Raw genomic sequence first — 11,819 nt, 5'->3', positions numbered from 1 at the left:
AATTTCACATCCTTGCCCTTAACTGAAAAGCATCATGGTTCTCTTGGATTGAACTTCCTTGTTTTTATTTTTGCAAGAAGTTATCCCCGGGACTGAAAAGCCATTGTTGTTTTGGAGCTGTTCCTGCCTTTTGGGTAGAGAATTGGCTTCTCAAAACCAAAAATGCTCTTATCTGATAGTTAATATGCATCCAGACAGCGATATATTAAAAATATATATCCAGAGGCTGGAACTCTTAAGGTTAAAAGGATGCAGATAGCCTTCAGGACACTTGACAGAAGATGTCTTACCGTACAGCTGGTGCACATGTACCTCTCCTTAATTGAGTTACATCTGTGATGCCATCGGTGAACAGACCCTATAGAAGTCAGTGGAAGGTGCCCCGGGTGGGCTTGTATTTTAAGCAAGTTGGCTGTCAGCAGAGGTGCTACACTGATGGACTAGAAAGAAGACTGAAGGCCTGGATTCCCAAGACAGATAAATCATGGTTAATTGCTCTGGCAAGTTTCCCCATCCTCACAATGTAGCTTAAGCCACAAAAGATGTAAAAAAAAATGTAGCTTAAGCCAATCTTGAAGGGATCATCCCTGAAAGTAGGAGTGAAATTTAGGAACCACTCTGTGTCTCAAGGAATTGCCAAAAACTTGCTTTGACTTTGCGAGAGTTGTGTTGGGTTTGTGGAGTTGGGCCTGTAGACTGTGATGCGGCCAGTTCTTGCTCTTCGTGTGTTGCCATGTTTGATCAAAGATGGACAACGAGATACTGGTTTTGATGGGCACTAATAAATGACCAGGAAAATTCTGTTTGCTGAGCATTGGACTGAGGCTAAGAATGACCATTGTGCATGACTCTTCTTGGCCGTCTTGTGTTCAAAATGTTGCCTTGTTTGCTCAGTAGTCTGTGGGGCGCAGTTGTCCTCTGGGTAGGTGGCACGTAGTGGCCATTGCGCAAATGCCGCTCTTGAAAAACACCTGAAGGGATACTTTTAAATTTTAAAAATCAGACGCTTTCTTTAATCGTGCAAGTGCAAAGTTTAATTAAGGTGCCAAAATAGTTAATGCTTTTGGACTGACATGTGGTCAAGCTGTCTCTTTTTTCTAAATTGTTGCTCATTTTTGACAAGTTTTGTCTTATAATGAATTTTCTAGCCATGTCTGAAAAACCATAAAACAATAAATGATTTAAATATAGTGAGCACTAATTTGGGAAGGACATAGCTGTGAGTAGACATGAAATGTTAATTTTTAAGTAATTTGAACTGTTTTGTGAACTGCCTGTGTTATTGATGGTGGGCTTACTTCTGTTTCGTGGTTGTCTTATTTATAGGTCATGCCATTCAATATTGTTTGAGTCTCGTGTTTGAAATCTGCTGCCATTTGTTATACTTCCATTTTTCCTTCTGGATCTTGATCTAGTGTCTTGATCAAAAAAATGTTGTGTAATCTATTTGCAATTGTTAGCTTAAGTATGAATGCCAACTATTTCTGCTGATATGTGTCATGGTTCTTCCAAAATACAAATGAAAAATCCTCTTATAAAAAATGAAGGTAAGTTTGTTTTTCTTTTTTTTTTTTCTTTTTTTTTTTTTTTTTAATCTTAGTGCATTCACTTATTTGTGGGATTCTTTTTATTCTGGATGTCATCCCTGAAGAGAGGGAGCTGATTTCTATGTAGGCCAGTGATTGCAAATTCAAAGATCAAGACCTTGAAATCTACTAATGGGTTGGCAGTGTGACTGGGGCTGGCTGTGTATCCTCAATGTCATTTGTTCCCATGCATTTTAGAGGTTGTGGTGATGACTACCCGCTATTTTTTTGCCTTTTTTTTCTTTTTTTTTTTTTTACTGGGGTAGAAACATTGAAGAGGCTCTTTTCTAGATGGAAAATGCAGCAGTCAGTAATGTTACCAGCCTCTGTAGGTGAGGCAAATAATATACTTTTTGTGTTTTCAAGTTTGTTTCTTCAAGGGACAAAGTGTTTTTTAGTGAGGTGGACAGACCTGGAGTAGTTGGAGAACAAGACAGGTGAAGGAAAGCATAAGAGAAGGTGCATTGGGTTTTTATTTCTGCAAGTTTGTTTCAACAGGCATTGACATGGTTCCTCTCTTTGTATGTGCCTGCTGGGATTTGTTAGTGTGGTTTTTGAAAAATCCTTTGTGCAGCCTTTGGGCAAATGATAGGGTTACCTTCTTCTTCAATGTGACAACTTTCCTTTGGCTTACTGACCTGTTTCCCACTAAACATTGTTACTTGTTCTCATCATCTTCACTAGAGTAATTAGAGTAGACCTCATTTCCAAGGTTCTTTCAGGAGCAAACTATGTTTACTGTCTCTGCAGTAAAATCCCTTGACCTCCTTTGGCAAACTCTTGCAAGTGATGTCTGGGATTGAAGTCATCCTGAGTTGTGGTTGGCATGACAAGTTTGTTTGATGAAATGTGGAAATTATTCCATACAAGTGCTCTGTCGGAGAACTGTGTGGTAGCCAGCAGGTCAGATGTACCAAGTCATGGTCAGTGGACAACAACTAATCTGTGCTGAGTTTGGAAGAGTCTCTTTCTCATAAAATTTAATAATTTGTTTTTGTATTAGGTGATGTGGAAATACATTGAAGTTCTAGAGAACTGTTGGACATTGTGTCTAGTCAAGTTACTGAGTGTTTCTGCCTTTCCTCAGGGAGCTACTGGTACAGCTGATACCCATAATATACATGGCCCACTGGATCCATTTGTGTAACTCTGGCTAGGCTTGGGCCATGATTGCTACTCACGTCAAAACATTTTTACTGGGTTTTACTGATAAGTAAGCAAAACAGTTTGTGTGAATTTTGCTGGTGTACCTATGCCTTGATGCCTTCTCTTTACTCTGTGTTTCACATTGGCATTGCTCATAAACCTAGTGTTTTAAGGTGTCCCAACCAATTTCCATTAAAATATTATAGATTAAGATACTGAAAGTCCTGTACTTCAAAATTAGACATTTTTGTACGTTTTATAGAATGGAAAAAATATATTTTTTTTAATTCTTCCATTGCCTTGCAAAAAACATGCATTTTTTCATACTGGTGTCTAATATCCTCAAGGTGATACTTCACTTCCAATGATGATTCAGTACTTTTGGTTTTATTTTTAGAACTAAAGCCTTTGACATTAAATTATACAGATACAGTGAAATTACAAACTGAAACAAATTTCAGGAGCAACTGGCTGAAGTTCTATGGCCTGACATTAGGCTATGTGTCAGGTTTAATCACCTAATAAGTAAGCCCAAAGACACGTATTCCAAGAAAATTTAAGCTTTGTGTGTAGAGTAGTGGCCACAAGTCAAAAAAAGTGATCCTCTGGGCTGTTCTTCATTGAGTGTGCTAGTCTTCTAAATGATAGAGTGTAGAAAACTGTTGGAGAAATGCTGTCATTTTGTTGAAAATTTGATACTGCATAGGAATTACTCACTTAAACCCAAAGTTTCTCTCACGGCCCTAGTAACACTGCAGCGATCGAATCTTCATCATGTTTTGTGTGCATTTGCTGGAAAGTTTAAACATTTGTTTTGCTTAAGTTAACTGAAAGGGTAAATCCATTATCTGCAGTATGCAGCTTGGAGTTGTAGTTTTTAATGGCTATTTGATGAAAAATTATTATTAGCAACAAATTAGAATTGGCTGTATATTCAAGCAATAGCCATTTTTTTCCTCATTGCAATGGGTTGTTTTCATTCAACCTGTCTTGCAGGAATTCCAGATTGTCTTGGGATCTGTCTTCTGTTGCTTGTTTCTGATGTGCCGATTCCCAAGACCTTGGTTAAAGATGTTGTTCATAAGGAGGGACTTATAGTCATTGAGGTGTAATGCCTAAGTTTTTATGAGTTTATTTTGACAGCTGGTGGAAATGCTTGTTGCAGGAGAGGTAAAAGACACAAATTTGCTTGACTGACCCTACCCAACTAAGACTAGGAGTTTACATCAGATGCGTTTGTGCTGCATCCACTCCTTAGGAACTACTCATCTGACTTAAAACAGAGTTGAGGATTAGCTGTTCATCCTCCATGGGTGACTTTAACTTCTTTAAACTAGAGCACAAATGCAAGAGCACTGCAGGAGTGGAGCCATCACATTTAGTGTAAGAAACTTGACTTTTCCATGTTCCTTGCCAAGCTGCTTTTAACCAGCTTGATTAGCCCCAGAACTCTGGACAAAATTGAGGACTAGTGCCCTGTCTTCTGGTGCTGCTGCAGGGGAAGTGCTTGAGCTGCCCCTGGGGTTTTCTCCAGTGTGCCCTGCCCTCCATGGTGCCACTGCCCTGGCAAGGCTCAGGGCTGCTCCCAGGGAGAGCTCAAACACATGCAGGGAAAGGAGTGAACCTCTGTCTGTGTCCTGTGTGGAGCACAAATGGTTCACAGATATGGAGATGTCTTAGCAGGTTTTATGCACAAAACTCCTTTGTATGTGCATGTACAAAATCAGTATAGTAAAAATAATGGTTTTATTTTTTCATGTATTACTTCTTTTGAATTGCTCATGTCCATCACAGACAAAAAAAAAAATGGAAGGGAGGGAAAGTGGGAAAGAGATGTCTCATCCATAAAGCCTGTGAGGCTCTGATAATTCTTAACCTTCACAGTCTGTCTTTTACTGTGATTTAATTTATTGAGTTTTTTGGTCAATCAGAGATTTATTACTGTGGTGCCAGTCACGTTTAGAGTTACAGAACAATTACTTCCAACTTGCAAGACTGTACTATCACAGAAGGTTGCTTACACTATGCTGATGTTCAGTACCTCTTGAATGAGGATAAATTATCGGACACAAAGAACTTAATGAGACATGCCACAGCCCCTTGTTCTTCAGGAAGGTTGGCGTAGCTGGTACAGCATCAGGGTTGCTGTGTCCCTTTTAGACTTCTCAGTAGGTGCAGCTTCATTTCTTCCTGACTGCTGCAGCATTTCTGATCTGTGCCAAAGCAGTAGAAAAAACCAAGTCACTAACAGTTATGCTTTCATCTTATTCAACTATGTGATAACTGGATGTGCAGATCTGTTGGATATAACAGAGAAGCAGCCCTATAATGCCACTCTTATTCTTCTGTAATAAATTTCAAATCTGCTATTACTGGGCAGTGTATTATTTTTGTGTATCTGTTGGAAGCACAAGCTCCACAAACTGTACTTGCAGGGTAAAAAGGGATGCACAAATCTCTCCCTGTTCTCTTCTATGCGTTTGAGGTTTTGAATGGCTGGATGCCACATGATAGATATTATGGGTCAATAAATACAGGGTTGATTATTTTTTTAATCTTAGAAAAAAATATTTATATTTATAGTCAGCCCACCATGTGGTTTCTCTGACAGTATGCTGCTAGTCCAGAAAATACCTTAAAAGTACAGATTTTATATTATCAGATGTATTTTCCAGAGCTGTAGTATCTCTCTACGAAGAGCTTTTATTTTTTCTGATTTCTGATGAGCTTTTAATATTTACACACAAGAATTTTGTGCTCTTTGAAATTATTTCTTTGAACTTCTCTCCATATTACTTAGAGGAAAAGAAAACGGCATGTTACTGGTTCAGTACACTGTAAAGGCAAAAATATTTACTGTTTTCATAAACATCCTCATAAGATTCACATGTGTCCCTTAATGGTGACCTGTGGCAGCTATTTTTCAAGGCATCTATTCATATGTATGAATACACAGGGTGGATGTGGATTAAAAAGCATATTTTTATCATAGATCTACATTTTTAAGTTACTGTAAAGCCACATTGGTAGGATTAATTGTAAAATAAAGCAACTATTTTCTAAGTATCTTTTAACTGTAAATTGGTTGTATTGAATAGTGGAACTATGTAACTCAGTTTTGTTGTGGTTCTTCAGTGAGGCTTCACATTTTACTATCGCAGTACATACAATGAATTAGTAAAGCTCAGATCAAATCTTTCTTCTTGGCCCTGTTAAGTCTGAGGGTTTGTTTCATTTCTTTTGTGGAGAAAGATAAAGTATATATTCAAGTGGCCTAACCACATTTGTAGTTGTGCTTCTCTAACTCTTCTGCCCCCACAGTTTGTTACACCTTTTAAGGAAATTAAGTGTTCATTCTTTGCTGATTGTCATAGTAGCAAATGAAAAATCAAAACTCTGCTATTTTTTTAATATCCTGGATTGAAAGGGAAGGAGCTCTTCTCTTCTCTTCTCTTCTCTTCTCTTCTCTTCTCTTCTCTTCTCTTCTCTTCTCTTCTCTTCTCGTTTGGGTTGGTTTTTTGTTTAAATAACTTTGTGATTTTCATTTTGCAGAGACATTTAAATACTTCTCTAAGCATCTTCACTTCCTGTAAAATACTGGATTATGGAAATTTGCTTGGTTTAGGGAAAAAATTTGGCTCTATTTTGAAGATGCCCCAGTTTAAAGCAAGTTGTGGGAAGTATATTGTGATGTATTTATCACAGAAAAATGTTACATGTACATTTTGTAAATACAAACGTAGGGGAACCATTGAGATACATTCTTAAGAGTGTTGAAATGGATATATATCAACTTCAAAATACTTTCAAGACTATGATGTGTTGAATGTTGTATTCAGTGGATATTCAGAAGTGGGTAATTTATGAAGTTCCTTCCATTAAATGCAGTTCTTCAATGAGGCATCATCAGGATATTGACAGCATTTTTGTTACCAATCACTAGATGTATGAAGGGTAGAAAACAATTCAAAGTATATCTGTGAGAGTTGACTGGAGTATAGTTTGGCTAGTTGTTAAATCATGCTCATTTGTTGTGTTTTGATTTCAGCACCTGATTTTCCCCAGTTCTTTGTATGGATAAAACACAGCTTGTGACAGCACAGTGTGACAATTCCATTTCACTTTTGTGTCGAGGTCACTTACAGAGTTAAAACCAACAGACCTGGGATTGTGTCTGTAAGAAATAATGGAATGTAAGGCTCTGTGTACTGACACAAAGGCACAAAGGATCCATCCAGTTCAACACCCTAATTCCTATCCCAAGTCCATAATGTCTCACTGTAGAGTGAAAAATGGGAACTGTGGCACAGCAATAGTCATTGGGAGCTTTCATGGCTGGCTTTGTTGGGACAAGGCAGATTTCAGCCTTAGTTATAAAATACTGGCAACATAACCTGAGCTGCCCAGATGTTCCAAGCCCACATTCATTACCTGCGCACATCTGCCAGGGGTTTGTGGCTGCAGGCCACAAATACATTGTTGTTCCTGAATTCTGTGTTAACTTGAACTCAGATTTTTCAAGAAGAGGTTGTTAGTGCACGTGATCAAACAAAACAAATGTTAACTCTGTGTTAAACTTCAAGTCATCAGCTTGAGGTTGTATGCTCTAGATATCTACAGAGTCTTCAGCACAGACTTGATGTGCTGACGGACTGTATCCCAAAATAAGGTCTAGCTGGCAGCTGTGTGGAAGTACACTCAGCTTAGAAAATTTGGAGAGAGGAATGTGCCCACAAAATAAGACAAATTGTAATAGCACTTGTAATAATAACTCTAGGAATTAATCTCATTATTTGAAGTTAGTACTGTTTTGTAAGTATAAACCATAGTAGATTGTACTGAAGTATAATATATAAAGGTTACGAAGACTGATGGAAAACTTCTTTGAAAACAGGAAAAAGCAGCATTTTTTTCTCCTCTGTAAGCTTTTTGCCATGTAGTTACTTTATAACTTAACTCTTAGGTGGCTAGTCATGTTTTCAAGACTAGCACATTTTTTTCTCACTTATTAGTTTACAGATAAGGACCAAACTTGATCTTGAATTAGCAGTGCTTTCAAAGAACAAAGAAACATAAAGTAAGAGCAGTGACGTTTACTTCAGACAGAATCTTGAGCTTTTGTTCTTAGTGTATTTTTCTGTGGAATTAGTTTGTAAATATAGTTATGCTAAATAGATATATTCACAGCAACTTGTCAGTTGAGTGAGCATTTCCAGCTAAACAATTTCTAATGTTTCTTGAAAATGATGCTTCGACCTCAGTTTGCCACCCTCTTTTGCAGCTGAAGGAGTAACTAACTAGATGTCCAAGCATTCCCAAGTGGAACAGAAGATTTAATGGAGTGCAGTTTCAGGGCAGTCAATCAATTTTCACTTGTGATGTAGCAAAGTCAGAAGTTTCAAAGAGCAAATTTAAACTGTTGGTGCACATCAGGTTTTTTTGTAATATATGTATGTAGAGAAGGTTAAAGCCCAGCTTTGAAATTTTTTCTCCTCTTTGTCTGGTTCATGTGCTTAGTGTTATGTGCTTTGGGTTTTGATTTGATTGTACAAAAGGAAATGTGTGGAGTGGGAGGAAAAAAGGACACTTGATCTTTATTTGGTTTTAATCTGAAAAAAACTTCCATAAGACAATATGCTACGGAAGTCTAGGACAAGTTTATCATTATATGACTTTTGAAGGCATTGGCTTCCAGAGAATTAACATTGGCATGAGCTGTATTTTTACCCAGGTCATCAAGGAATGATCAATAACAACAAAGAATTTTTTTTCCAAATGCCGAAGGCAAGTAGGTTAACTTCCTGTTTCCAAAGATCCGTCAGTGTTTCAGATTCTATTTCACTCCTGTTAGAGGCATCTCTCTTCTATCAGGGCAGCTCCTTAATTGATTTGTTTTTCCTCTCTCCCACATTGTACTCATCAGCTCTCCTGAGGTTTGTGCTTATTTATTTAAACTACCCAAGAATAAAATATTGGGTTCTGAATGAGAAGATGGAAATCACTGTATTTGAGGATGCTTCTTTGAGATGAGACACTGTAGGACTGCTAAAACATGGAAGCTGGTGTATCAAGCAGGTGTTGATTTCACAGCTTAAGTCCATGACTACAATGGATATTGGAAACCCAATGGATATAAAGGGTTATGACTTCATAAAACTTTAAAACTATACAAAGATGGGATAATCTTCATTTTTTCATCAGCAGGATACACACCACTGGTGTAGGAAACCTGTACCGTACTTTTCTACTTCCTTAACAGTAAAGATTTAATAACATGGTTTTTGTCTTTTATTAGATTTTTGTTTTAAATGCATATTGAGGAAAATCATCTTATCTTAAAACAACTTATCTTTAAAAAACAATTCTTTACAAAGGTTGATTTAGGTTTTAAGTTCAGCTTTCCTGAAACTGGTGTGATGCAGAAGTATATTGAATAAGATGGTGTTTTGGGGGTTATCGATGCATGGGTTATTGAAACATGGATTTAGTGGGGAGATAAAATGAGCACTGGGATGTGATATGGTTTCTGTCCCCATGAACATTGGATTTTGAGCCACTCATAGTGACAGGTGAAACTTTACTGTTACTAATTTATAGCTATACCCATATTATTTTCCTACATATATCCAAATAAAATCATTTGCTATGCTCTGTTCTTCCTACCTTCAGATACTTATGACACTAAAGCACTGATGGACAGATATCAGTTAAGTTATACTTAGAGTGTGAGATGTATTTTTTCAGTACAAGTGAACATCTTAGTTAAACATAGTGCTGGTATTGGTCTGTAAAATGTGAGGTTCTTTATTGTTGAGTGTTATTTGAATATATTCTATATTCAGTATTAATTGAACTATCCAATTCTAAGTTCCTTTTTAAGGTAATTACAAACCAGTTTATCCTAAAAAATTCAATTCTTCACACCTGAGCATATATATATATATGTCTAATCAAAGCTAAGAAATGTTAGAAAACTGATTCCTTGCATGCACACAAAGTAATTTCTTTATCATTCTTACTGTCAAGCAAAAATCATGGGAATTAATGAGAGTCATCATTCTAGCCTATATATCTCTGTATATGGGTTTATTATTTCTATTAATGAAATAGTGCTTTATTTGGCCCTTTATTTTTTATGTGTACTTGTTTATATTGATGAAGTATGTGACTAAAGGTGATTAATTTGGAAAAAGGGATTTTATATGTCTGCATGCTAAATAAAGACTTAAAGTATACTGAGACAGTAAATTATGAGAAAGGGAAGAAGAAAATAATGCTTGACTGTAGAACCAGTGGAATTTTATCTTGTGCTTGTCACTAAATTAATACTTCCTTTCTATTAATTTGTCCCTTTTGTCCAGTATTTGAGTTCTACCTACCCAATGTCTTTTCAATACCTGCCTCTCTCATTTTCACTCAAACCACCAGGAAATTCTTTTTCCATCCAACTTGCCAGAAAAGGGCACTTTCAGTGTGGAATTAGTTGCCTATTGATTGTAAAATAAGGATGTTTTCTGTTTTTTCTGGAAGAAGCTGGAAATTGGTTATCTAGTGGAAGAAAGGCCTTTGCGTTAAAATTGCTTTATCTTTTGTAGAAAGATGGGTAGGCAGGGGTTGTTGAGTGAAAATGGAGGTTCTCATCATTAGGTCCCCTGAGCGCTGTCTCAAAAAGTGTAATTCTCTCTTTTCTCTGTCACAGTCTAGCGTTGTGCGTATCACTCAGACTCGGGATTTCAGAGATGATTGCTCATCTCCCTGACAAAGTTTGAATCCCTGAGCCAAAGCACAAGCAGAATAAAGCCTTTTTCTTTTTTGTTTTTCTTTTTTCCCCCCAGGTAAATATTGTCAAAACATCTTAGAATAAGGTAGAGCAGGCTAATTTGGTCTGATAAAGAGAAGCTATGCTGCAAGTACAAGCTACATACAGACCTGTCCCCTTTAATGTTGGTGTTTGGTTTGGTTTTCATGGGGCTAATTGCAGAGAGGTATTCAACTTGCATGCAGTAGTTTTTGGTGTCCTCTGCAGTCAGTGAGGACTTCAGGCCAGAAGGCCCTTTAGACTATTTAAGTGAAATTTCTCTAAAAGGTCATAGACTTTATCCCCTTCCTCTGTAAAAAAATACACAAAAGTGAATTGGGTTAATTTAGTCAGTTAAGTTAAATATACTTAAATGTGGCCTCCTAAGCAATAAGGTTTTGTTTCCTTTTTCTACAGTCTTCTGATCCTAATGCAGGATAATACCCAACTTTTCATTCATTATAGGCTTTCCCTTGGGGCTGTGAACTGTGTTAGTAGGTGAATGTTGCTAAGGGATTGTACTGTTGAAGCATAAAGGGTTTAAGCATATGGCGTAAGCTAAGGCTTGTTATCTGAGTGACAATAACCGATCAAGTTATGTTTTTAAATAATTGTTATATTTTACTTCCATTTATGTTAAATCTCTGAAGGTATTCGGGTGGCTATGCTTTATGATTGACTTCAGTTGTCTCTGCTTGGATTGCTCAGCTGTTCCACAACAGCAGCTTGGCCATGTTTTAAGAGGATTGGAAAATTGATCTGGCATCATTAAAAACAACCAAACAAAAATCTCTGGCTCACAAATGTTTGTTTGGTTGAAGCAGTTTCTCTGCCTGTTTCTGTGAGTGGCCGTACATGTACTTGCCAGGATGACAAAGCAGGTGTGGAAGGTTATTGAAGCTGTTGAGCTTCTGAGTGATGGCCACAAATAAATAGCCTTAGTGAGCAAGTCCCGAGACAAGGGAAAAACTCTGTGTATGCTGACAGTGTTTGTGTTGGTTTTTCACTTAACATTTCTTTGAACAGTGTGATATTTAACATTTAGGAGACTGTCCACTTCCAGCTGTGAGTACTAGGGCTCTTTCCTCTACAAAAACAAATTTAATCTTAAACAAATCTAAGTGCCACAAGCCTTGCTTGCCGCCAGTGTCTTCCTCCTTCCTTTGCACCCGCACCGATTTCTGTCGCTGGGTGAGGTGAGCGCTCATTAAGGAAACTTGCCTAGCTGAAGGTTGCCCACTGCTTTTACAGAAATAGTTTTCTGGCAGTTTATTGACTGGCCGAGGTTG

General features: G+C 37.4%; 1 protein-coding gene across 3 annotated transcripts in view; it reads left to right on the top strand.

Annotated features, from left to right (window-relative positions):
- The window catches only part of CDYL (chromodomain Y like), a 105,778-nt gene that overhangs the window by 1,336 nt on the left and 92,623 nt on the right, over positions 1-11,819 (top strand). The window lies entirely within an intron of this gene.

Source organism: Agelaius phoeniceus, chromosome 1, assembly GCF_051311805.1.
Source record: "Agelaius phoeniceus isolate bAgePho1 chromosome 1, bAgePho1.hap1, whole genome shotgun sequence".
Lineage (NCBI taxonomy): Eukaryota > Metazoa > Chordata > Aves > Passeriformes > Icteridae > Agelaius > Agelaius phoeniceus.
Note: the sequence above shows the minus strand (reverse complement) of the source record. Positions and strands in the feature narration are given on the sequence as shown.